General features: G+C 44.0%; 1 long non-coding RNA gene across 1 annotated transcript in view; it reads right to left on the bottom strand.

Moving 5' to 3' along the window:
- The window catches only part of LOC147113001 (uncharacterized), a 66,871-nt gene extending 45,193 nt beyond the window's left edge, over positions 1–21,678 (bottom strand). The window contains exon 1 of the long non-coding RNA XR_015079611.1: positions 20,854–21,678. This is a non-coding gene — a long non-coding RNA (uncharacterized LOC147113001). The remainder of the gene's footprint in view (positions 1–20,853) is intronic.
- Between the last annotated feature and the right edge of the window lie 2,404 nt (positions 21,679–24,082).

Raw genomic sequence — 24,082 nt, 5'->3', positions numbered from 1 at the left:
GCAAATGCCTAACGCCACCATTAGCGCCCCTACTGAATATCGCGGGAGACGCAGCCAGTGGCGCTACAGCCACTGACTGCCTCTTTAGGCGCTAACAGGTGGCGCTACTCACCCAATTTCTCCCCCATAGACTCTATGACTATGACCTCTTCTGGAGGCTTCAGTGTCACAGAGGAGTCTGATCCCGCCCTTACCCAACACCAACGCAATAACATTTTCCGAAAGAAATCACTGGATGTAAGGTGTCATCTTACCCCCCCTCCATTCAACCATCTAGTGAGTCCAGCAATTTTACCGTTGAATGTTGTTTTTGTTAAGGGAACTTGCTTGGTAATTTTTTTGTTAAATCTCAACAGCATTTTGTTTATTGAAACGTGTGATGACACTTTATTTACAGAGAAAAAAATGACGTCGCATTCTTCACATAGCTAGAAGAACATCTCAGCACTCTTCTTAATAAAGATAGCTTCACAAACATTAATATAGGCTGGCCAGGATCCACCCTATACCCATGCTAAACTAGGACATTCGCACACAATTTACACCTTAGGATGAAGCAGCTGAATCAAACTCCAATTCTGCTGCTCTAACTCTATCAAGACATATCTAAACAGATGGCTTAGTGCTGGAGTACTGACCACTTCCACCCCTCACGCACCCAGTAGATCCATACCAGCGAGTAAAGAACTTATACAGCGCCTTTCACACCCTCAGGATGTCCCAAAGCACTGCACAGTGAAGCGTAGTCATTGTTTTGTAGACAAACACGGTAGCCAATTTGAGAACAGTAAGTTCCCACAAGGAGCAATGAGATAAATGGCTATATAATCTGTTTTATTTACGTTGTTTCAGGGAATAAATGTTGGTCAGGACGCTAGGATAACTCCCTTGCTATTCTTTGAATTCTGCCATGGGATCTTTGACATTCACCTGGCCAGGCAAACGGCGCTTTGGTTTAACGTTTCATCAGAAAGATGGCACCTGTAATAATACAGTACTCCCCTCCCTCAGTAGAATCATAGCATCATACAGCACAGAAGGAGACCATTTGGCCCATCGAGCCTGTGCTAGCTCTTTAAAAGAGCTACCCAATTAGTCCCACTCCCCGTAGCCCTGCAATTTTTCCTTTTCAAGTATATGCCCACTTCCCTTTTGAAAGTTACTATTGAATTTGCTTCCACTACCCTTTAAGAACATAACAACTCGTGCGTAAAAAAAAAATTCTCCTCATCTCCCCCTGGCTTTTTTCCCAATTATCTTAAATCTGTATCCTCTGGTTAGCAACGGAAACATTGGAGTACTGCATTGGAGTGTCAACCTATGGGCTGAAATCTGTGGAGTGGGGTTTCGACTGACAACCGTCTAATTCAGGGGCGAGAGCACTACCATTGAGCCAAGGATGACAGCCTGCAAGTAAATTGAACCAGTGTGCTGTGGGGTGAAACGGGCTGGACATGCTGATCACTGTCTTAAGGTCAAGAGTGTCGCAGATGGGTGAGACAGTGGGTACAAGCTCGCACCAGGAGGTTTTGAAAGAAAAACAGCAGTCCCTTTGTGTGCAGGCAGTGTAACCTGGCTGTTGCAAATGAGGCAATTTTGTTTAATGCACCTCACTCACAGGAGTCCCCAGAATTGTAATAAGGGCATTATACAAACAAAAATACAGGTTGTGCCAGTGAGAGGGCTAATTACAGTAATACCTACAATCCACACCCAGGATAAAATGTGTTCATGATGTGTTAGTCACCATACCAGTCCTACCAGTTGCTTCAAGCTCATGTGTAAATACATATCCAGTAAACACCACACGAGTCTCAGATATTCATCAGAGTGAAAGATGTGCAGTCCGTGAACACTATTCACCAGCTAACAGCCTAAACGGCTCATTCATTACATTTCATTGTTTACCTTCAGCATCTGTAATCCTGGCCAACAGACACATGAGGTTCAATAGACCATTGCGAAGTGATGTATCTAAGTCAACATGCATCTAACAGGCTCTTATTCCATGTTGCCCAGAAAACAGCCATGAAAATACCAACAGATGCAAAATTAGCAATGATCAAGCTCGATCCCTTTTAACCTTCTTTCTCCCCTCGCCACTTAGCTAACAACTGTTGTTTCCATGCAAAAAAAAGGCAGTCACTACTTAATATGGCAGCAAATATCTGTTAGTGTAGAGAGATGTACTGTTTGAGAAAAGCCTGTTTCTGTAGGGCACTCTTTAATAAAAAACAAAGTTCTGTTCATTTCAACAGCTTTGCAATTCCCGTTAAATCTCACTCCTGGCAATCAATAGTTGACCCTGATAACCATTGACAACTCTTCGTAAACAAAATAAGACCAACGTCAGTGCTTCAAAGTAGAAATCTGACTTACAATAAGTTTTACACAAGCTAATTTCCAGATCAAATAGAACGCTGCTCTAGGTGTTCAAATTCAAGCGGCAGAACCACTTCCTAGCCACAGACCCTGTATTCAGACCTAATTCTACAGAACATACTTCAACTGCACCCTTCCAGTTCTGAGTTATCAATGTTCAGAACAAGCGCCGAGCCACAGTTACATCAGAAATTAACCACACACCTAATCAAAATGATTTTCTATCTTATAACATCTTTAAATTTACATTTTTTTTTTAAAGAAAATGAAATTTCCCACACAGCAGGTTTATGACGTAAATTGAAATTTAAAAAAAAACTGGGAACCAGAGAACGGTTCTCCGCTTGCACTCTGAAATTAAACGGAAGTATCACAATTTTATTACTTCATTTGTTTTAATGTGCAATAGTTGCACAGGCCTCAAGAGCACTGAATCCACCACAACAATTTTAAAGGGATCTTCCTCAGTTTTGCTGACCACTTGCCTTACCTGCGTGCTTTAATCTCACATTTCTTGATTCAGGCCCTCTTGGATCATCCTTGACAAATCTGTAAAAGTGGTTTGGAAGTGGGTGTCAGCCTGGAAAACTTGTGAGGACAATATTATATGTCTCAGCTTGTTAATCTGGCAGCATTAATGACCTCTCTCATTCGCAAAGGTAGTCAAATATGCTGGGAACAGAAAGGTGAGGAAGGCATAGAGTGTAATTCTAACAATATTAAATTCCCTGTAATCGGTTTTCTTGTTATGAATAACTGTGGAGAGGATGGGTGGGGGACGGGACGTGCAGGAGGTATACTTTCTTTCCGGAAGAATGAATGTTGTACTTGTCGAGGTGAGAGATTGTCATTGTGAGCATTGCAATAAGTCCCCTTCTTTAAGCGTCCATCCAATGTAAAATGCGAGAATGACATGATAGTGCTATATAAATGAAAGTCTCTTTCATCCAGTGTTAACATTAAAAACTCTCATGAGGATGGGTTAGAGGTAAGCAGTAGCGCAGTGCTTATGGTACTGCATTATCAACCCAGCTGTTGTGAGTTCAAATCCCTAGCTGGCACTAAAAATTAATCATGAACGCTGACCGATTATCATAAAACCCCAACTAGGTCAATAATGTCCTTCAGGGAAGGGAACCTAGTACCCAATCTTTCGGATGAGACGTTAAACCGAGGCCCCGTCTGCTTTCTCAGGTGGATGTAAAAGATCCCACGGCACTATTTTGAAGAAGAGCAGGGGAGTTATCCCCGGTGTCCTGGCCAATATTTAACCCTCAATCCACGTAACAAAATCAGATGATCTGGTCATTATCACATTGCTGCTTGTGGGAGCTTGCTGTGCGCAAATTGGTTGCCGGCATTTCCCACATTACAACAGTGACTACACTCCAAAAGTACTTCATTGGGTGTAAAGTGCTTTGAGACATCCGGTGGTCGTGAAAGGCGCTATAGAAATGCAAGTCTTTCTTTCTTTCTTATTCATTCTCCCTTACAGATGACTTCAGTCCTACACCACGTGGTTGACCCTTAGTGCCCTCTGAAGTGAGCGAACAAGCCACTCGGTAGTAAAAACAATAACTATTTCTGAAGAAGGCGCACCACCACCTCCTCAGGGCAATGAGGGACCAGTAACAAATGCCGGCCTTGCCACTGATGAACGAGGCTATGTTGAGAACAGATTCCTGATCTTTCATTGTTAAAATTTTATGACCAAGGGTTATTGCATTTCCAAAAAGCAGATCATATGACAAAAACAAGTTGTTTAATTTTTGAAACTTGATTCAAGATCGATATTTTCTCTGCTACTCCTTTCTTGTTTTGAACAAATAGAAACTCTAGCACAATTGTTTGGCATTTTGAGGGCTAATGCAAATCATATTAGAACTATTTTATGACTTTCAACCAATCAGATGTCATCAATTACTGCAAGAAATGTGTAACCTTATAGATAAATTAAGTGGCGTACTTTTAAATTGTGAAGCATAAATGAATTGATTGGCTCATTTGTACAACAACAACAACTTGTATTTATAAGTCGCCCTTAAGGTAGTAAAACGTCCGAAGGCGCTTCACAGGAGCGTTATCAGACAAAATTTGACACCGAGTCACATGAGGAGATATTAAGACCAAAACCTTGGCTAAAGATGTAGGTGTTACCAGCATCTTAAAAGAGAAGAGCGAGGTAGCGAGGCGGTGAGGTTTAGGGAGGGAATTCCGGAGCTTAGGGCCTCGGCAACTAAAGGCACGGCCGCCAATGATACATAGAAACATAGAAGATAGGGGCAGGAGTAGGCCATTCGGCCCCTCGAGCCTGCTCCGCCATTTAATGAGATCATGGCTGATCATCAAAATTCAGTACCCTGTCCCTACTTTCTCCCCATATCCCTTGATCCCTTTAGCCTTAAGAAATATATCTAACTCCTTCTTGAACATATTTAATGAATTGGCCTCAACTGCCTTCTGTGGTTGAGAATTCCACAGGTTCACCACTCTCTGGGTGAAGAAATTCCTCCTCATCTCAATCCTAAATCGCTTACCCCTTATCCTTAGACTGTGACCCCTGGTTCTGGACTCCCCCGCCATCGGGAACATCCTTCCTGCATCTAGTCTGTCTAGTCCTGTTAGAATTTTATAAGTTTCAATGAGATCCCCTCTCATTCTTCTAAACTCCAGTGAGTATAAGCCCAATCGACCCAATATCTCCTCATACGTCATTCCTGCCATCCCAGGTATCAGCCTGGTGAATCTTCGCTGCACTCCCTCCATGGCAAGAACATCCTTCCTCAATGTTACACTAATCAGTCAGATGATTTTCAAATGATCTTTTGCAATGGTCTTTGCAGCAAATACAAGGAATGTTTGCCTTATGTCTCCTCTATTTACATGAGCTTGAAATCTAAAGAACAATTAGTGACAAATTGAAGGCAAAATATAAGACAACTTGTACTTATGTGGTGCCGTTAACGGAGGGAAACGTTCCAAAGTGCTTGACAAAGGGACGGATCAGACACTGAGCAGGAATCGGGAGAGGTTGAGGGGAGGTGACCGCTGGAGCAGCCAGCGAGGTAGGTCTAAGGAGGTTTTAGATGATGGGAAGCGAGCCAGCCAGGCAGAGGAGTTGATGAAGGGTTTCGACCTGAAACGTTGACTCTATTTCTCTCTCCACGGATGTTGCCTGGCCTGCTGAGTTTTTCCAGCATTTTCTGTTGTTATAGAGGAGTTCTAATTGTTGTTGTTGATGTTACATAGAAACATAGAAGATAGGAGCAGGAGTAGGCCATTCGGCCCCTCGAGCCTGCTCCTCCATTCAATGAGATCATGGCTGATCATCCAAATTCAGTACCCTGTCCCTGCCTTCTCCCCATATCCCTTGATTGCTTTAGCCTTAAGAAATATATACAACTCCTTCTTGAATATATTTATGTTGTTGTAGGAGGAGAATTCCGGACTACTCGTCATTACGGCTGAAGGCTAGCATCTACTTGAATAACAGAGCCAAGCAAGCATAATAATTCAATGAAAGTAGTTTTCAGCACAGCCCTTCTCTCCGCATTTTCAAATACTTTACTGTTTGTGTGTGTTCATTGAGCAGTTGGACGGCAAGGCTTCACTAAGGAAATAAATACCTCCACAGCGGAGTCTCAAAAAGGGATGATGATGATGCTCAGTTAGAAGGCCAACCACCTTGTGGAAAAAAAGTCACAATTTTTTTCTTAAATTAGTGACAGCAATGTATTTTTAAACCAACTGCGTGAGGGCCTTATCCTTGAGTGTTGCTTCAACAACTTGTGTAATAACATTACAGACCTGTGCCAAGTCAGGACGAGGCAAGGAACTGGAATTGCCACTGCCGGCTCCGAAGCTGTCTCTGCAACCTCTGTAGGGTGGGTTTGTTATTTACTGGTCCATGGACTCGGCCTTAACAGTGCCACACTGGTGGAAGTCTCTGATGACTCAGTACTTGGAGCTCACCTTGAGCATATCTGTTGAGATCTAATCTGAATTTCAATACTGTCCCACTGTCCTAACTTTTCAATGGCATGACTGAATTACATAGAAACATAGAAGATAGGAGCAGGAGAAGGCCATTCGGCCCCTCGAGCCTGCTCTGCCATACATGGCTGATCATCCAAATTCAGTACCCTGTCCCTGCTTTCTCCCCATATCCCTTGATCCCCTTAGCCTTAGGGATTTTCGCCCAACTTAGTTCCAAGATTTCTTTTTGGAATCATAGGAGTATTAAAAGAAACATGTGGGGAAATTGCAGATGCATTAGTCATAATTTGCCAAAGCTCTCTAGATTCGGGAATTGTGCCTTTGGATTGGAAAATTGCCAATGTCACTCCATTGTTTTAGAAAGAAGGGAGGGAGAAACCAGGAAACTACAGACCAGTTTAATTTTGGTTATGGGGAAGATACTGGAATCTATCATCAGGGACAGAGTGACTGAGCATTTTGAACAACTATGAGCTGATCAGAGAGAGTCAGCATGGATTTGTGAAGTGTAGTCATGTCTGACTAATCTAGTTGAATTTTTTGAGGAAGCCACTGGTATAGTGGATAGGGGAGTGCCCGTGGATGTTGTCTATATGGACTTCCAGAAGGTATTTGATGAGGTTCCACACAGGAGATTATTAGCAAAAAAAAGCGCACAGACGTGGAGGTAACCGTGTGGCATGGGTTGGTAATAAATTGGGAGGTGGGAGACAGATTAGGGATAAAGGGAATGTACTCTGACTGGTGGGATGTGACAACTGGAGCTCCTGAGGAATTTGTACTGGGCCACAACTGAAGGAATAGAGAGTTATATATCCATCTTGGGATGATACTAAGCTAGGAGGCACAGTAAGTTGTGTAGACGGGAGTAGGAGGTTAAAAAGAGACACAAATCACTAAAAGCTAGTGCACAGGTACAAAAAGTAATCAAAAAGGGTGATGGAAGATTGACCTTTACCTCAAAGGGGGCTGTATTACAAAGGGGAGGAATTTATGCTTCAGTTGTACAGAGCTCTGGTTGGACCCCATCTGGAGAACTGAGTTCAGTGTGGGTCACCGCATCTCAGGAAGAATATATTGGCCTTGGGCTGGGGAGAGGGTGTACAGTGCAGACTCACCAGAATAATACCAGCAATTAGAGGGTTAAATTACGAGGACAGGTTGCATAAACTTGGCTTTGTAATCCCTTGAGTTTGAAAGGTTGAGGGGTGATCTAATCGAGGTATTTAAAATGATAAAAAGGATTCTGCAGAATAATAGAGAAGCTATTTCCTGTGATATGGAAATCTGGGAGCATAATCAAAATTAGAGATAAGCCTTTCAAGAGTGAAATCAGGAAGCACTTTTCTACACAAAGGAAATCTGGAATTCTCTTTCCCAAAAGGATGCTGGGTCAATTGAAATTTTAAAGACCAAGATCGACAGATATTTATGACAGAAACAACTTGTAATTATACAGCACCTTTAACATAGGAAAACATCCCAAGGCTATATTCACTTATTTGCTTGCGGGACCTGGTGCCTTATAGAAATTTAGTCTTTACGTTTCTTCATAACAGATGTGTTAATGATGTCTCACATGTTATTGATTTCTTAGCTAAAATAACAAGATCAATAATCTGGCCACAGTCATTATTCACAAGGAATATTGTGAAGGATTCATTTAACGCAAGAGCAAAGTACTGCGGATGCTGGAAATCCGAAATAACAACAGAAAACGCTGGAAAAACTCAGCAGGCCAGGCAACATCCGTGGAGAGAGAAACAGAGTTAACGTTTCAGGTCGAAGATCAGAACTGGAAAAAAGCAGGAAATGGAAAGCAAGTTTAGGGGCTGGGAAAAGGGGGAGGGGATGAAAGAACAAAAGGGAAGGTCAGTGATAGGATAGAAAGCAGGAGAGATTAAGAGACATTGAGCGACATTAAGAGATATTCAAGGCAAGAGGAGGTGGTAATGGGACAGGTCAAGGAATAAAGGATGGCTCCAGATGAAGTGTGAATTGCGCTGGCAGAATGAAGGACGGCTGCCATGTGGGAGGGAAGAAAAAAAGGGCCAAACATTTAACGCATCTGCCATATCCCCATTCCACAGTTATATTTCCACCCAAGTTATCGCTTGAAGAATATAAGATTTAACATTGTCTATTTCTTACTCAGATAAACCTGAGAAGCATCTGAGAAGGTGCCGAACACCTCAAGTCTCTTCGCCAGGAGCAAGCGGAAGCCAAGCGCAAACAGCGGAAGGAGCGCACGTCAACCTAAGCACCCCACCCATCTGCCCCTTCAGCCACCGTCTGCCCCACCTGTGACAGAGACTGTAGGTCCCACATTGGACTCATCAGTCACCTGAGAACTCATTTTTAATGTGGAAGCAAGTCATCCTCCGTTCCGAGGGACTGCCTGCCCCCCCCCCCCATTCCCCCCCCACTAAACCTTTTCACTGGCTCCCTCTTGCTGCTACTCATAATCCCTCTTTCTACTGCCATTTACCCCTTCTAGTAATCATTACAGTTCATCTTAACTGATTTCTATATAAATGCAGACTATATATTTGGTCCTTCCTTCAATCTTTAAAATGTTTCATCTCATTCAGTCAATAGGGTCTGGTTTTCTAGTTTTCTTTTACCAGACGAATAAAAGTGAAAACTTTTTACATCTAACAGAATGAAGCCCCACCCCCAACTTGCAGCTCCCCACCTCCCCAACACCGAGGTATAATGGAAATTGCTGGATACTCAAGAGCCCCTAAATCCTGTTTCAACAAGTGTCATGAACTCCTCAATCTGCTAGCACTGGTTTCTTTAAAATATTGTCTTGGATATTCGTAGCTCTTTCAAAGAGCTGGCACAGGCCGATGGGCCTAACGATTCTAATCGGGAGTGCTGGTAATTGAGACTCACTGCAATTCATTTTGCAGTTCAAGATAGTTATAGAAATATAATTCTTCATATTTTGATTTCCAGTTCTGCGTTCTGCTTAATCGTTCCTAGAACTATCTCAGTCCGAAAAAGTTGCTGTTCCAAATCTCTTTGCACTGTTAGCTTTTATTACAGTATCAGGTTTACCTGCACTGTTAATTAATTTGAGCTCAATTATTCACCCACTGCCTGTTGACAATAATTTCTGTTCAAGTGCTAAAAATACTAAATCTAATTAAACATCCATTCATACCTTCTGTTCAAAAGTAGTCACTGAACAGTATGAATGGGACTGACACGAAAGAAAGACTTGTATTTATCTACTGCCTTTCATGACCTCAGGACATCCCAAAGTGCTTTACAGTATTTTTGAATTATAGTCACAGTTGTAATGTAGGGAAATGTGGCAGCCAATTTATGCACAGCAAGATCCCACAAACAGCAATGAGATAACGACCAGATAATCTGTTTTAGTGATGTTGATTGGGGGATAAATATTGGCCAAGAGACCAGGGAGAACTCCCCTGCTCGTCTTCAAGTAGTGCCACGGGATCTTCTGCATCCAAAAGATGGCACCTCCAACAGGGCAGCACTCTCTCAGTACTGAACTGTAGTGTCAGTCTAGATTATGCGTTCAAGTCTCATGGAGTGGGACTTGAAACCACAACCATTCTGACTCAGAGGCTAGGGTGCTGCCAACTGAGCAATGGCTGCCAGAAGGAGGATCACAAAATGTTGTACGTGGACCCCAGGAAGGGAACAGTGGACACCTCTGGGGAGAGAGCCTCAATGTGGCCATTGCAATTCCCTCTATTGATCTGCCTGACTTCACAAAGATAAATACAGTCTAGAGAGGCCATTCGCTCCATCTAGATTAACCTTCCACAGAAATCTACAGTTCCCCCATTGCAGCATCTAACTGGTTGTGAATGACCCCAGACTTTTTGCTAACACTACCCTAAACGGAAGTCCATTCTGGATACTGATCACTCTTTGTGCGAAGTAGTGCTGTTAGATATTATAGCTGAACCATCACATGGGATAACAAATAAAAGGAGTATATCTTCCTGTGTATGTAAAATTAAAGGAAAGCCCTTTTACTGAATGATTATTGGTTTATAATGGCAGTTTAGTAAAAGGATTAAAAAAAAAACTTTTAACCTAGAAACAACATACCCGAAAGAAGAGAGACAAAGTTTGTGGTGATGCACTAAAGAAATTATTGGGCATGGTCATATTCCAATTCACTGTGGTCTTTTTCTCAGTTGCTTTCTCACTAAATGAATTGTGGCTAAGTGGTAGCGCTCTCACATCTGAGTCAGAAGGTTATGTCAAGCTGCACTCCATGAGTACATGAGTAAACAATCTAGGTTGATGCTTCAGTGCAGTACTGAGGCAGTGCTGCACTATCACAACTGCCATCTCTTAGATGAGATGTTAAACCAAGACCCCGTCTGCTCTCTCAGGTAGATATAGAAGATCCTACGGCACTATTCAGAGAAGAGCAAGGGAGTTCTTTCACCCTTCCCTTACCTTCACATGGTCCATCTCCGACTCTTCCCTTCCCTTCCTTGACTTCTCTGTCTCAATTTCTGGGGATAGGCTATCGACAAACATCCACTCTCACAGCTATCTGGACTACACTTCCTCCCACCCAGCTTCCTGTAAGGACTCTATTCCATTCTCCCAGTTTCTCCATCTCCGCCGCATCTGTTCTGACGATACCACCTTCCATACTAGTGCTTCCGATATGTCTTCCTTTTTTCTCAACCGAGGATTCCCCTCTACTGTGGTTGACACGGCCCTCGACCGTGTCCGTTCCATTTCTCGCACTTCTACTCTCACCCCTTCTCCCTTCCAGAACCACGATAGGGTTCCCCTTGTCCTCACCTTTCACCCCACCAGCCTCCACATTCAACGGGTCATCCTCCGCCATTTCCGCCACCTCCAGCGTGATCCCACCACCAAATGCATCTTCCCCTCCCCTCCCCTTTCAGCATTCCGAAGGGACCACTCCCTCCGCGACACCCTGGTCCACTCCTCTATCACCCCTAACAGCCCTTCCCCTTCGCCTGACAACTTCCCGTGCAAGCGCAGGAGATGCAACACCTGCCCTTTTACCTCCTCCCTTCCCACTGTCCGGAGCCCCAAACACTCCTTCCAGGTGAAACATTGATTTACTTGTACTTCTTACAATTTAGTATACTGTATTCACTGCTCATGATGCGGTCTCCTCTACATTGGGGAGACCAAACGCAGATTGGGTGACCGCTTTGCGGAACACCCCCGTTCAGTCCATAAGGGTGACCCCGAGCTTCCGGTCGCCTGTCACTTTACTTCTCCGCTTCACTCCAACTCTGACCTCTCTGTCCTCGGCCTCTTACACTGTTCCAATGAAGCTCAACGTAAGCTCGAGGCACAGCACCTCATCTTTTGATTAGGTACTTTACAGCCTTCTGGACTCAACATTGAGTTTAACAATTTCAGACTATAACCCCTGCCCCTATTTTTTCAAATGACAGCTGTTGATGATTCTGCCATCCCCATTTGTAACATTTAATCTCTCCTGCCTTCCACCCTAGCACAGGCCGTCCTTTTTGTTCTTTCCTCCCCTCCCCCCTTTCCCTGCCTCTGCACCTGCTTAAAACATCTTACATCTCTAACTTTTTCCAGTTCTGACTAAGGGTCACAGACCTGAAACGTTAACTCTGTTTCTCCATGCACGGATGCTGCCTGGCCCGATGAGTGCTTTCAGCATTTTTCTGTTATTATTTTAGTTTTCTCAGCGTGCTGGCCACATTCTCCCTCGATCAACAACATTAAAGAAACAGATTACAGGAAACTTTGTGCTATCCGGCACCGACGGGACCGAGCTGTTGCTGTTCCCTCAAAATTGCCGGACAAACCAGCGTTAATGTTGAAGCATACCGAGTCAGCTCCGTATCTGGCAACAAACACTGTTGCTTAGCAACAGCTTCTAAACAGTCGGCCGTACCTTGGAAGCGTCTCTGTCGCTTAGCAACAGCTTCAGAGAGACTTTGCTGAGCCTGACTGTTGAAAAAAAAGCCACGAGAAGAAAAAAAACCTAACAAAACGGCTCCTGATTTTTGCCAATGGCTCGAGCTTGCCGGACATTTAGCCTCCGGATAACACAAAGTTTCCTGTATCTGGTCATTTATCACATTGCTGTTTGTGGGACTTTGCTGCACGCAATTTGGTTGGCTCATGTCCTTACAGTACAACAGTGACTACACTTCAAAAGTACTTCAATGGTTATGAACACTTTGGGTCGTCCTGAGGAGGTGAAATGCACTATACAGATGCAAGGTCCTTGCTTCTTTATTTAAATTTGGTACTTTGAGGAGAAAATATAAATTTCAGATTCAAATAAAACAAGAGTTATTGTTAATTGAATATTCTCTAGCGTTAGACCCAATTCAATGAGCTTTTCCTACACTGGTTATAACAATCAAATTCAACTTTCAAATACTCTCCTGTTAAGCCTCTCAACAGGAACCCTCATTCTTGGTAACAAAAAATTCTAATTGGACCCTCTCAGGAACAGAGTTAAAGCTGGCAAAGTTTCAGTGTCCATAAAGTAAGTAAACAGATGACACAATTCATCTTATGAATTACTCAAGAGATCCATTTATGGTTTCTAATTAGTGAGGATAGCCCATAAATTTTTCTGCCCTCCTGTGTAAACAATGTCACAGCAATAGTAAATAGTAAAAGGGTAGTCAAAGGGTGTGGGCCCGATTAGGGACCAAAAGGGAGATTTTCTTGTGGACTTTTGAGTACTTTGCATCTGTCTTCACTTTTTGTCTTATAACACGCCTGTGAAGCACCTTGGGACGTTTTACTACGTTAAAGGTGCTATATAAATACAAGTTGTTGTTGTTGAAAAGAGGCTGCTGCTAATGTAACATTAAAGGAGGAGGCAGTAGCGATATTGGATAGGTTAAAAATAAAGAGGATATCCTTAAAAGGTTAGCTGTCCTCAAAGTAGAAAAGTTACCCGGTCCGGATGGGATGCATCCCAGGTTACTGAGGGAGAAAATTGCAGAGGCTCAGGTCACAATCTTCCAATCCTCCTTGAATATGGGGGATGGTGTCAGAGGCCTGCAGGATTGAAAATGTTTAAAAAAGGGGGAGAGGGATAAACCCGGCAACTACAAGTCAGTCAGCCTAACGTCAGTGGTGGGGAAACTTTTACTGACAATAATCCGGGTCAAAATTAATTTGCATTTGGAAAAGTATGGGCTAACAAATGAAAGTCAGCATGGATTTGTTAAAGGCAAACTTGATCGAGGTCTTTGATGAAGTAACGGAGAGGGCTGATGTGGGTAGTGCAGTTGATGTTGTGTATATGGATTTTAAAAGGCGTTTGATAAAGTATCACATAATAGACTGGTTCATGAAATTAAAACCCATGGGTTTAAAGGGGCTGTGGCAGCATGGATACAAAATTGGCTAAGGGACAGAATGCAGAGAGTAGTGGTGAACGGTTGTTTTTCAGACTGGAGGGAAGTATACAGTGTGTTCCCCAGGGGTTGCTATTAGGAACACTGCACTTTTTGATATATTAATGACCTGGACTTAGGTATACAAGGCACAATTTCAAAGTTTGCAGATTATACGAAACTCAGAAATGTAGTAAACAATGAGGAGGATAGTACCAGACTTCAGGAGGACACAGTCAGACTGGTGAAATGGGCAGACACACGGCAAATTAAATTTAATGCAGAGAAGTGTGAAATGATACATTTCGGTAGGAAGAATGAGCAGAGGCAATATAAACTAAATGGTACAATTTTAAAGGGGGTGCAGGAACAGAGCGACCTGGGGTGTATGTACACAAATCTTTGAAGGTGGCAGGGCAGGTTGAGAAGCATACAGGATCTTTGGCTTTATTAATAGAGAAAAGCAAGGAAGTTATGCTAAACCTTTATAAAACACTGGTTAGCCCTCAGCTGGAGCATTGTGTTAAATTCTGGGCACCACACTTTAGGGAGGAGGTCAAGGCCTTGGAGAGGGTGCAGAAGAGATTTACTAGAGTGGTACCAGGGATGAGGGACTTCAGTTATGTGGAGAAATTGGATCAGCTGGGGTTGTTCTCTTTACAGCAGAAAAGGTTAAGAGGAATTTTGATAGAGGTGTTCAAAATCATGAAGGGTTTTGACAGAGTAAATAAGGAGAAACTGTTTTCAGTGGCAGAAAGGTCAGTAACCAGAGGACAGAGATTTAAAGTGATTGGCCAAAGGGCCAGAGGCAACACGAGGAAACATGTTTTTTTACACAGCAAGTTGTGATCTGGAATGCACTGCCTGAAAGGGTGATGGAAGCAGATTCAATAGTATCATTCAAAAGATAAATACTTGAAGGGAAAATTTTTTACAGGGTTATGGGAAAGAGTAGGGGGGCGGGATTAATTGGCTAGCTCTACCAAAGAGCCAGCACAGGCACGATGGGATGAATGGCCTCCTTCTCTGCTGTATCATAGAAACAAACATAGAAGATAGGAGCAGGAGTAGGCCATTCGGCCCTTCGAGCCTGCTCCGCCATTCAACGAGATCATGGCTGATCATCCAAACCCTAGCACCCGGTCCCTACACCGACAGCCATCCCACCCAAGCCCTATCCCCGTAACCCCGTAACCCCACGTATTTAATCCCCCCTAACACTCAGGGTCAATTTTTTTTATCATGGTCAATCAACCTAACCCGCACATCTTTGGACTGTGGGAGGAAACCGGAGCACCCGGAGAAAACCCACGCAAACACGGGGAGAATGTGCAAACTCCACACAGACAGTCACCCGAGGCCGGATTTGAACCCGGGTTCCTGGCGCTGTGAGGCAACAGTGCTAACCACTATGATGCTAAGATAATTCCCTCCCCCTTCCCCTCAGGTAGAAACTTCTGAGACAACAATATCTGTATGTTGTGACGTTTATCTGACTGGCAGCAGATATAACTGAAAAAATAAATCAATGGGCCGTATTTTGCAGCCCCTACGGGTGCGTATGAGGTGCGCACGTGCTCGTAAGGGCCTCGCAAGTTACGGGTTTAAGCATGCGCTGTGCATGCGCTAAAACCTGGAACATGCGATCTGTGCGCATCCCCAGGCAAAGGGTATCCGCGGGCGGAGAGTTGGGCTATTTTCCCAACTTCTGCCCAGCGTATGCCTGTGAAATCCTGACAAAATGGAAGCATTTCTGGGAGGCCAGCCATCTTGTGGTGACTTTTATTTCCTAAATGATATGAAAAATGTACCCCTGTGTGCAATCAACCACGCACTGTTATTCCTTTAACCTAATCATATCTGAAAGGAAGAAAGGTTCAGTGATGTAAATGAAGCAAAAAGTTTAAAATGTTCATGGTTGATTATAAACAAAAATCCATTGTGTTATCAGTACTCACAGTACAATCTCTAACTCAATGTCATTCTTTCTCAGGAATTATGGATAAATACTTGAAAAGGAAAAATTTGCAGGGCTATGGGGATAGAGCATGGAATGGATATCTCTTTCAAAGAGTTGGCACAGGTATGATGGGCCGAATGGCCTCCTCCTGTGCTGTATGAGTCTATGATTCTATGAGTTAACTGTGTAACTGCTCATCCTCCTGGCTTCCCATCCTCCCACAAAACCAGTTCTTTTAAACCACTGCTCCTTCATTTATGTAATGTTCTTCCCTAATCTTTTCAGCATCAGTGGTGTCCTACACTATGGGCTTCGGCACCTCACACAGGCTTGTGAATATTAAAAATAAATCCCACAAACTGTGTCATCAAGTAGGTTACGGTCATCAGAGAAGCACAAAAAACAATTTTTGATTACACGTACAATAAGAAATCCCAGAATGATATTTTTATAGAAACTATAGGGGAAAAATTCAGTTGTTTGCGCCTCCCGTTAGCGCCTTAAGAGGGCGCTAATGGGGCGTAAAGCAACTAGTGCCCAGGCGCGGCGATGTTTGCGCTGCTTGCGAAATTAACTAGACGTTTTGCGGCGGCACTAAACACTACCACCACAATCTCCTGCGCCGGCAGATCGTGACGTCAGTCGAGTGTGCAACACCCCAGTAGCGCCCCGGACCGGATATTGAGTGGCGCCCCCTGCCTTACCGCCTGCCACTAGCAACGATAGGTTGAGGGGAGCGTTTTGCAGTCAGGAAGGGACTGGGGGAGCGCTATTTAAAGGCGACCACGCATTCTGAGAGAGAGAGAGAGAGAGAGACTGACTTCTGGAGAGATTCAACGCTGTGTGAAGGAGTTTTGGGTACTGAGCAGCACTTTGCAGGTTCATTTTGATTTGCCCTTCCTTGCTTCGCCAGCGCTCTGAGGTAGCGCCTCGCTCCTTGGCCTTTGTGTCTTAAGACAGGTGTGAAGCGTCTGATTTAGCGCTCCAATCACCTCCAGGGGCGATAAAAGCCAAGTTTGCCGTCGGAGGTGATAATTAGCGCCAGGCGCTAAACTTTGCGCACGGCCAATAATGGCGCCCCAAACGGGGCAATACTGAATTTTTCCCCCTATATACAGCACTGAAGTTGGCCATTCAGCCCATCACACCCGTGCCCATGCTAGATCTTCAATTGGTGCTATCTACTTAAGAATGTTGCATCAGAACAGGCATAAGAGCGCTACCTCAAATAGAATGAAGAGCACAGCTTACAAAAGAAATTAAAATCATTACTTGAAGTTCTTCCAAGTTTATCTAGTGGATAGCTGTGCCAAACAGACTATTATGGTAGCACAGTGGTTATGTTATTGGCACTGGTAATCCAGAGGCCTGGGCTAATAATCCAGCGGCGGTGAGTTCAAATCTCACTGTGGCCGTTTGAATTCAGTTTACATAAATCTGTAAATAAAAAGCTGGTATCAGTAAAAGTAACCATGAAGCTGTCAGTTTGTTATTAAAACCCCAACTCATTCACAAATGTCCTTTAGTGGAAGGAAACCTGATGCCCTTATCTGGTCTGGCCTCTATGTGCCTCTGAATTGGCACGCCACTCAGTTGTATCGAACCGCCGTCAAGCAGAAGGTCCACCAGCACCTTCTCATGGGCAACTGGGGTAGGCAAGAAATGCCAGCAACACCCACATCCCCAAATTGTTTAAAAAAAATAAGGTTCCAGGCTTGACTCCTGAGGTCTCAGCCTAGGAGGCTAAAATTGTTGTTGGTGTCCCAAGGTGGGAAAAGGGAGTGGTTGGGGGGGGGGGGGAAGAGAAGAAAAAACAAGTAACGGCCTGTGCCCCCCTGCTGGAAGTGCGTATATACGGATGTTGGGTTAGTACTGGTTAAATTTTGATGTCTTCCCAGTCAAATAGACCGCTGCATTCACATCCCCCCGCCGCACCTCCCTGCCGTACCTCCCCTCCGCACCTCCCCGCCGCACCTCCCCTCCGCTCCTCCCCTCCGCCTCATGGAAATGTATCCCGGTACTTTTAACACAGGAGAGAAGGGAAGAAAATGGTCAAGTGGGCGTAGACAGAACAAATGTTCTGCTTCTGTGCAGTAGCATTCTATCAAGGTAAAAGGTCACCAGTGGGGCAGATGCTCTGCAGGTTCAGTCCCCCATTCTGCTGAGTTGCCCCAATCTCTCCCACATAACATCAAAAACAACTTACATTTACATAGCGCATTTAACATAGCAAAAACGTCCCAAGCGACATTCCCTCTAAGTTGCGCGGCCGCACGGCTCTCCTGCCAGTCTCGCGCAGCCCGGGAACGGCCTTCATCAATGTTAAATTTCGCGAAACTGTGAATGGGCCGTTCAGCCCCTTAAAGGGGCCGCGCACCCCCAAAAAAATTAGTGGCAACATTGGTCCCAAGGCGCTTAGCAAGACAACCAACAAAAATATTTGAGACACATAACTGTAGGCAAGTACCAGAACAGCAGCCAGGCAATTCTACACAGGGGGAAGAGAGAGGGGGAGGGGAAGCGGGAGGAGGGGGGGAACCAGATACATATTGTCATGCAACTCATGGCAGACTTATTCAGAGCAGCATCAGTAGAGGCCTGAGCGCAGGCCAATCAGCCACCCTCTTGGCAGCAACAGATCTGTGGAGCAAGACAGGGAAGAAAGAAATGACAAGGTAATAAACCCTTCAAAAGGAGGAGTCCTGATTTTTTTACCCCTCCCTAGCTCAAGGTCACTGAAGCTAATTATAGAACTACAATTACTGCTCTGGCTAACTCAGTAGATACTAGTGCCTCCTTGTGTGTATGTCTTAATCGTACACTACACAGTGTCTTCATCCACCTCACTAGCAGGAGAGCGCAGGTACAAACTTTTAGCTATAGTGTGAAACTATTACCAGGAATTCCTAGAACACCCTGGAATTCCATGGTAGCGCACCGCAGAATGGTAAAATGGTAGTTTCGACCTGCAGTTTTTCATCCTGTGAATGCTTGACCTCAACTCACCAGTAGTGGCCAGATGCTTCTTTGTTTGTGGGATGGGGGGGGGGGGGGTGAGGGGAGGGGGCTGGGGTGGGAGCGGAGAATAAAATCGGAGTGCGACATGCCAGGACAACTCTCATGTGTCTCCATGTGGCCAGGTGGAGAACAGCTCTGGCAAAACCTGGGAGTAGGTTTCCTGAGTTCGTCCCCCGCTAAAGGCTGCAGATGTTGAGATAATTGGAGCTTTCAAAACAGAGAGCGATAGATTTTTGTTCGGTAAGGGTAACAAGGGATATGGAGCTAAGGCAGGTAAATGGAGTTGAGGCACAGATGAGCCATGATCTAATTGAATGGCGGAGCAGACCCAAGGGATCAAATGGCCTACTCCTGCTCCTATGTCCCTATGAACTCCACTTTGGTCAAGCAGGCATACCAGAACAGGAAGGAGAGTGGCCAAGGGGAGGAAAACACAAAATAATGCATGAAAATCTACAAGATCAAGAAGTACAAGGCTTTTATCTTGTGTAGGTATTACGATAGCTCGGCATTGCATATACAAGGTCACTACGTCGTAACCAATTTCAAAGGAATGAGCAAATAAAACAACCAATATAGTCAAAGATAGACAGACTTTGGCCTGCTCCCTCATTTAGCTCTTACAGCCCCTATACCACCCCCCCAAAAAAGTAAACACGTTGGTTGTTCATATCTCTTGTGGTTAAATATAGACTCAATCCAGCCAGCAGCTCAATTGTATTTCATTTCCCTTTTGTTATATGAATCATCATGACAGCCAATTCCAATCCAACAAGACCTGATAATGATCTTCAGGAAGCTAGACAAGTTTCAGTCAGCAGACAGAAAGCAGTTGCCATGGCAACATATCGACAAAGTACACAGCTAAATATCATCTTCCGTTTAATTTAGTCTGTATTCAACATTTTAAAATTAGTAATAAAATCAAACCATAATTGTGGTGAATGTACAGATAATGGGGACGGTGCCAATTCAAAAAACAAAATATTTATGTTCACTGTCAATCAGAATATAATTACATTTAATAAAAGTGCAGTTATTCACATAACATTTGACATCATGTAACACAAGCTACTGTATGTTGCAAGAAATGAATCAATTTTTCCCGAAGGATAATCAAAATATTGCACAACTCTTCAATAAGACTTAAGAAATTGCTTCAAGTTCAATCCCATATCCTTATCCTCCAGAAAAACCACAAAGACTCTTCAATCTTCAAATCAAGTTACCAAATACACCACCAGGTTAAAGAGAGAATAGAAATAGGAAAATGCCATAAATCTCACGTTGTTCTCAACTAGGTCCCCACTGCTACACAATAACAACAACAAATCGCATTTATATAGCACCTTTAACACAATAAAATATCCCAAGGCGTTTCACAGGAGCGCAATCATACAAGCAGATTGACACCGAGCCAAAGAAGGAGACATTAGGATGGGTAACCAAAAGCTTGGTCGAAAAGGCGGGTTTTAAGGAGTGTCTTAAAGGAGGAGAGAGGTGGAGAGTTTGTGGGAGGGAATTCCAGAGTTTAGGGCCGAGACACTGAAGGCACGGCCGCCAATGGTGGGGGAGGGGAGGGGCAGTGGGGGGCAGCATGGGTGTGGGGGGGATGCATAAGAGGCCAGAAGTGGAGGAACGTAGAGTTCCCAGAGAGTTGTAGGGCTGGAGGAGATTACAGAGATTGGGAGGGACGAGGTCATGGAGGGAATTGAACACAAGGATGAGAATTTTAAAATTGAGGCGTTCGGAGACCAGGAGCCAATGTAGGTCAGCGAGGACAGGGATGTCGGGTGAAGGATGGCCAGGTTTGTGTGAGCCGGCCAAAGAAGACCGGTTGTTAACCAATATAAGAATCTGCAATTTGCTACTTTTTCCTCCTTCCGCTACTCCTTCTCCTAGCGTCACAAAGGGAAATGCACTTTACCATCACCGCTAAGTGCTCCATCCAGTGGCCTAGCTAACAACTGCCTGAAACGCGCGCTGACTATATTTCTGTTTATACTGTGAATTGGAAACCAGAACACTTTGGTTTCCCACCTGCGTGCTTTCGGATTGGAAAACTCTGACAAAACACATATTTAATGCATAAGGACAGTAAAAAAACAACAGATTTACCTCACTGAAGTGATAGGTATCCCTGATACTATTCCGGGAAAGTTGGAACTCTTAAACGTGCAGGTGATGTTTCATCAACCTAAAGTTCAATGTACGTCTTGAGACAGTCTTGTATTACAGAGCTGAGAACTTGCTTCATCAGTGGGGGGGGGACCAATTTCACTACATCTTTCTCAAATGCGACTCAACTCAGACATCCACAGGATCACACCGGCATCCTAAACAATACAATGAAACACATTCCTTAGTTCATTTCTCTAGTTACAAGATCACAAGATAAATAAATATCGACAAGGAGGGCCATCTAGGAAAGCATACACTGACCCGTTCACAGGATTCAACAGTCTCATTGCATGATTGCAAGTTTTGTTGCTCCACTACCCTACCAGGAAGTCTATGGCATATGTTGATCACCCTTTGTTTTAAGAGCTTCCTGACATCAGTCTTAAATTTGCCTTTCAACAGGTTTAAAAGAAGAATGAACTTGTGTTTTTTTATAGCGTCTTATCACATCTCTCAGAAACATCTCAAAGTGCTTCACATAGATTTTTGGACACTGAGGGAATCAAGGAATGTGGGGATAGGGCAGGAAAGTGGAGTTGAGGTAGAAGTTCAGCCAGGATCTTATTAAATGGCGGAACAGACTCAATGGGCCGCATGGCCTACTCCTGCTCCTATTTCTTATGTTCTTGTGCAATGAGTGGTTTTGGAAGTGCAGTTACCGAATGCCCCTTTATCTTAATGTCATGGTTCAACTTGAACTAAAACTTAGGGGGTGATTTTGCCAATGGGGGCGCATTGGAGGTGGGACTGCAGCTTGTCGGGTTTTAGCCCCGCCTCCATCGACTTGTGGCCAACCTACGCTCCTATCCCTTGATTGACCTTGTTAAGCCCGCCCAGTGGGCGTAGCAGGCCAATTAAGGGGAAGCCGGTTACAGAGAACGTCAGCGTATGATGTTTCAGCTGTCAAAAATTTTTGACAAATGAATTGTCATCGTTTGTCAGCTTTGAGAAGCTGTCAAACACTGATATTCTCTGTTGTTTGGTGAGTTCTTGTACTCAAGGCTCACCAAACCTATTTTCTGAGCAGAAAGCAGATGGTTGTTGCATCGGAGAATACAGCAGCCATTCTGTCATCTCTGCCATTGAGATGCCGGAGCCTCCGAATCCCCAATGATTGAAGCCTGCAGGAAGAAACAAAGGTAAGTAAATTTTTTCTAACACTTTTCACTCACCTCACATATTTACCTCTCCACACTTGCACCCATCACTTACCTCCACAGCACACTTTTGGACCCCCTCCAACTCCCGCAGACCCACTACTCGCCTCACTGACCCTGGCGGGATTTCCCGACGTCAGGAAGCCCGCACCTCTGATGGAAAAATGGGGATAATCCTCTTAACTGCCTGTTAACTACCTGTTAACAGGCAGTTAAGTGGCTGTAATCCACTTCCTGCCTCCAGGAGATGGGACCCAGCGCGGGTCGGCTACCCGCCTCCTGGGAAGATGGCACAGAGGCTGGTTCGGGGCAGGTTGGGTACCCGCCCCCAGACTCTGCCATTTTCCCGGCAGTCCGGTCTCCAAACCCGCCTCCCCAGGGCTGGCAAAATCGCACCCTGTCAGTTTCAAAATTCATTTGAAAACTGCACTAGCATTTCCAGACCAAAATAAAGTATCTAAATTTATTAAGACTACAATCTTAAAAAAAAATTGTTTATTCTAAGTTTAACCAGTTCTCAATGTGCTGCATAATTAAGCATTAGAAACTCATACAGTTTAATGTTTGCACTTGCTACACAAAACACAAATTTTAGAAAGGCTTTCATTAGTAAAGCACTGATCCTTGAGAGTAGTTAAACGTTTTTATATATTTACAATTCCAGTTTCTTCAGTGTATTTTACACTGAGGCACGTTTCAAAGCTGCACAGCCACTTTATATTTTTTAAGGAAATCACTGGTTCCTGCAGCAGACACACCGAGATATTGGACGTTACAAGAGAAGTGATTAGCTCTGCCATTTTCAGATATTTAATACATACTTTCACTATGTTCTTTTCAATATTTTGTATAATATAGTCTGTAAATTGAAAATCTGGAACCAGCATGTTCATTCCTGTGAAACCAATTATTTTTAGCCTTTAAGTTCTGATCAAGGGAATAATACTACATTGCCCCGGTGCTACCTAGTTTACAGCCAATGTACACAGTCACTTTCCGTATAGCCTGTTGTGCAAGTTCACTTACTCCAGTGACCCACCACATTACAGCCAGTTAAAAACAGCAGCCGAATGAAAGGATCACCATTTTGGAAAATGCCCCACTACAATTAGCAAGACGCTGCACAAAAAAATATATATTGCCAACAGCGAATTCAGTGTTGTACAAAATGGGTTATTTATTCAACACAAAATTCACGGTCTGAATTAAAATAAGCAGTGAACAAAAGGTCATACTATTCCCAAATAAACCGCACAAAATGAAAGTTCCAGCGGCTGTGCAGCTAATTTTTGCTCATCTGTACTTGAAAACATAAAGGAGACCTAGTTTACGATTTACAAGGGAGTCAAATATACTCCAATCTGGTATAACACAAGAGAGTGGCAGTTTCAAAAAAACAGTGGCAGTACAGTCCTCCAGTGGCTTAGTGACTTTATGAATTGAATACTTGCACCATAGAGATCAGGGAGTTCGAACCCCAGGATTTCCATTGCTAATCACTTTCCGGTGTTCCTGCTGGATATGCATATGTTTGGATGTTCCACCAATGGCAGTCGTGCTTTCAGCTGTCTAGGCCCTAAGCTCTGGAATTCCCTCCTCTCTACCCCTCTCTCCTCCTTTAAGATGCTGCTTAAGGTCTACCTCTTTGGCCAAGTGTTTGGTCACCTGTCCTAATGCCGCCTTCTTTGGCTCAGTATCAATTTTTGTTTGATAATGCTCCTATGAAGCACCTAGCGATGCTTTGTCACATTAAAGACGCTGTATAAATGCAAGTTATTGTTGTTGTAAGGACAAGATCAGGTTGGCTTCTGATGTCCCCCATTGATACTCACTGCCAGAGCTCACCCTTCAATAAATCTCCACTTGAGCAAGGTGGAACTGAACATAGAATTCACAGCACAGAAACAGGTCATTCAGCTCAAATGGTCTGTGCCGGTGCTTATGCTCCACAGGAGCCTTCTCCTGCCCCTCTTCATCTAACCCTATCAGCATAACCTTCTATTCCTTTC

The sequence above is a fragment of the Somniosus microcephalus genome, chromosome 9, assembly GCF_052327205.1.
Source record: "Somniosus microcephalus isolate GS21.2 chromosome 9, FLI_Smic_1.0, whole genome shotgun sequence".
In the NCBI taxonomy this organism is placed as follows: domain Eukaryota; kingdom Metazoa; phylum Chordata; class Chondrichthyes; order Squaliformes; family Somniosidae; genus Somniosus; species Somniosus microcephalus.
Note: the sequence above shows the minus strand (reverse complement) of the source record. Positions and strands in the feature narration are given on the sequence as shown.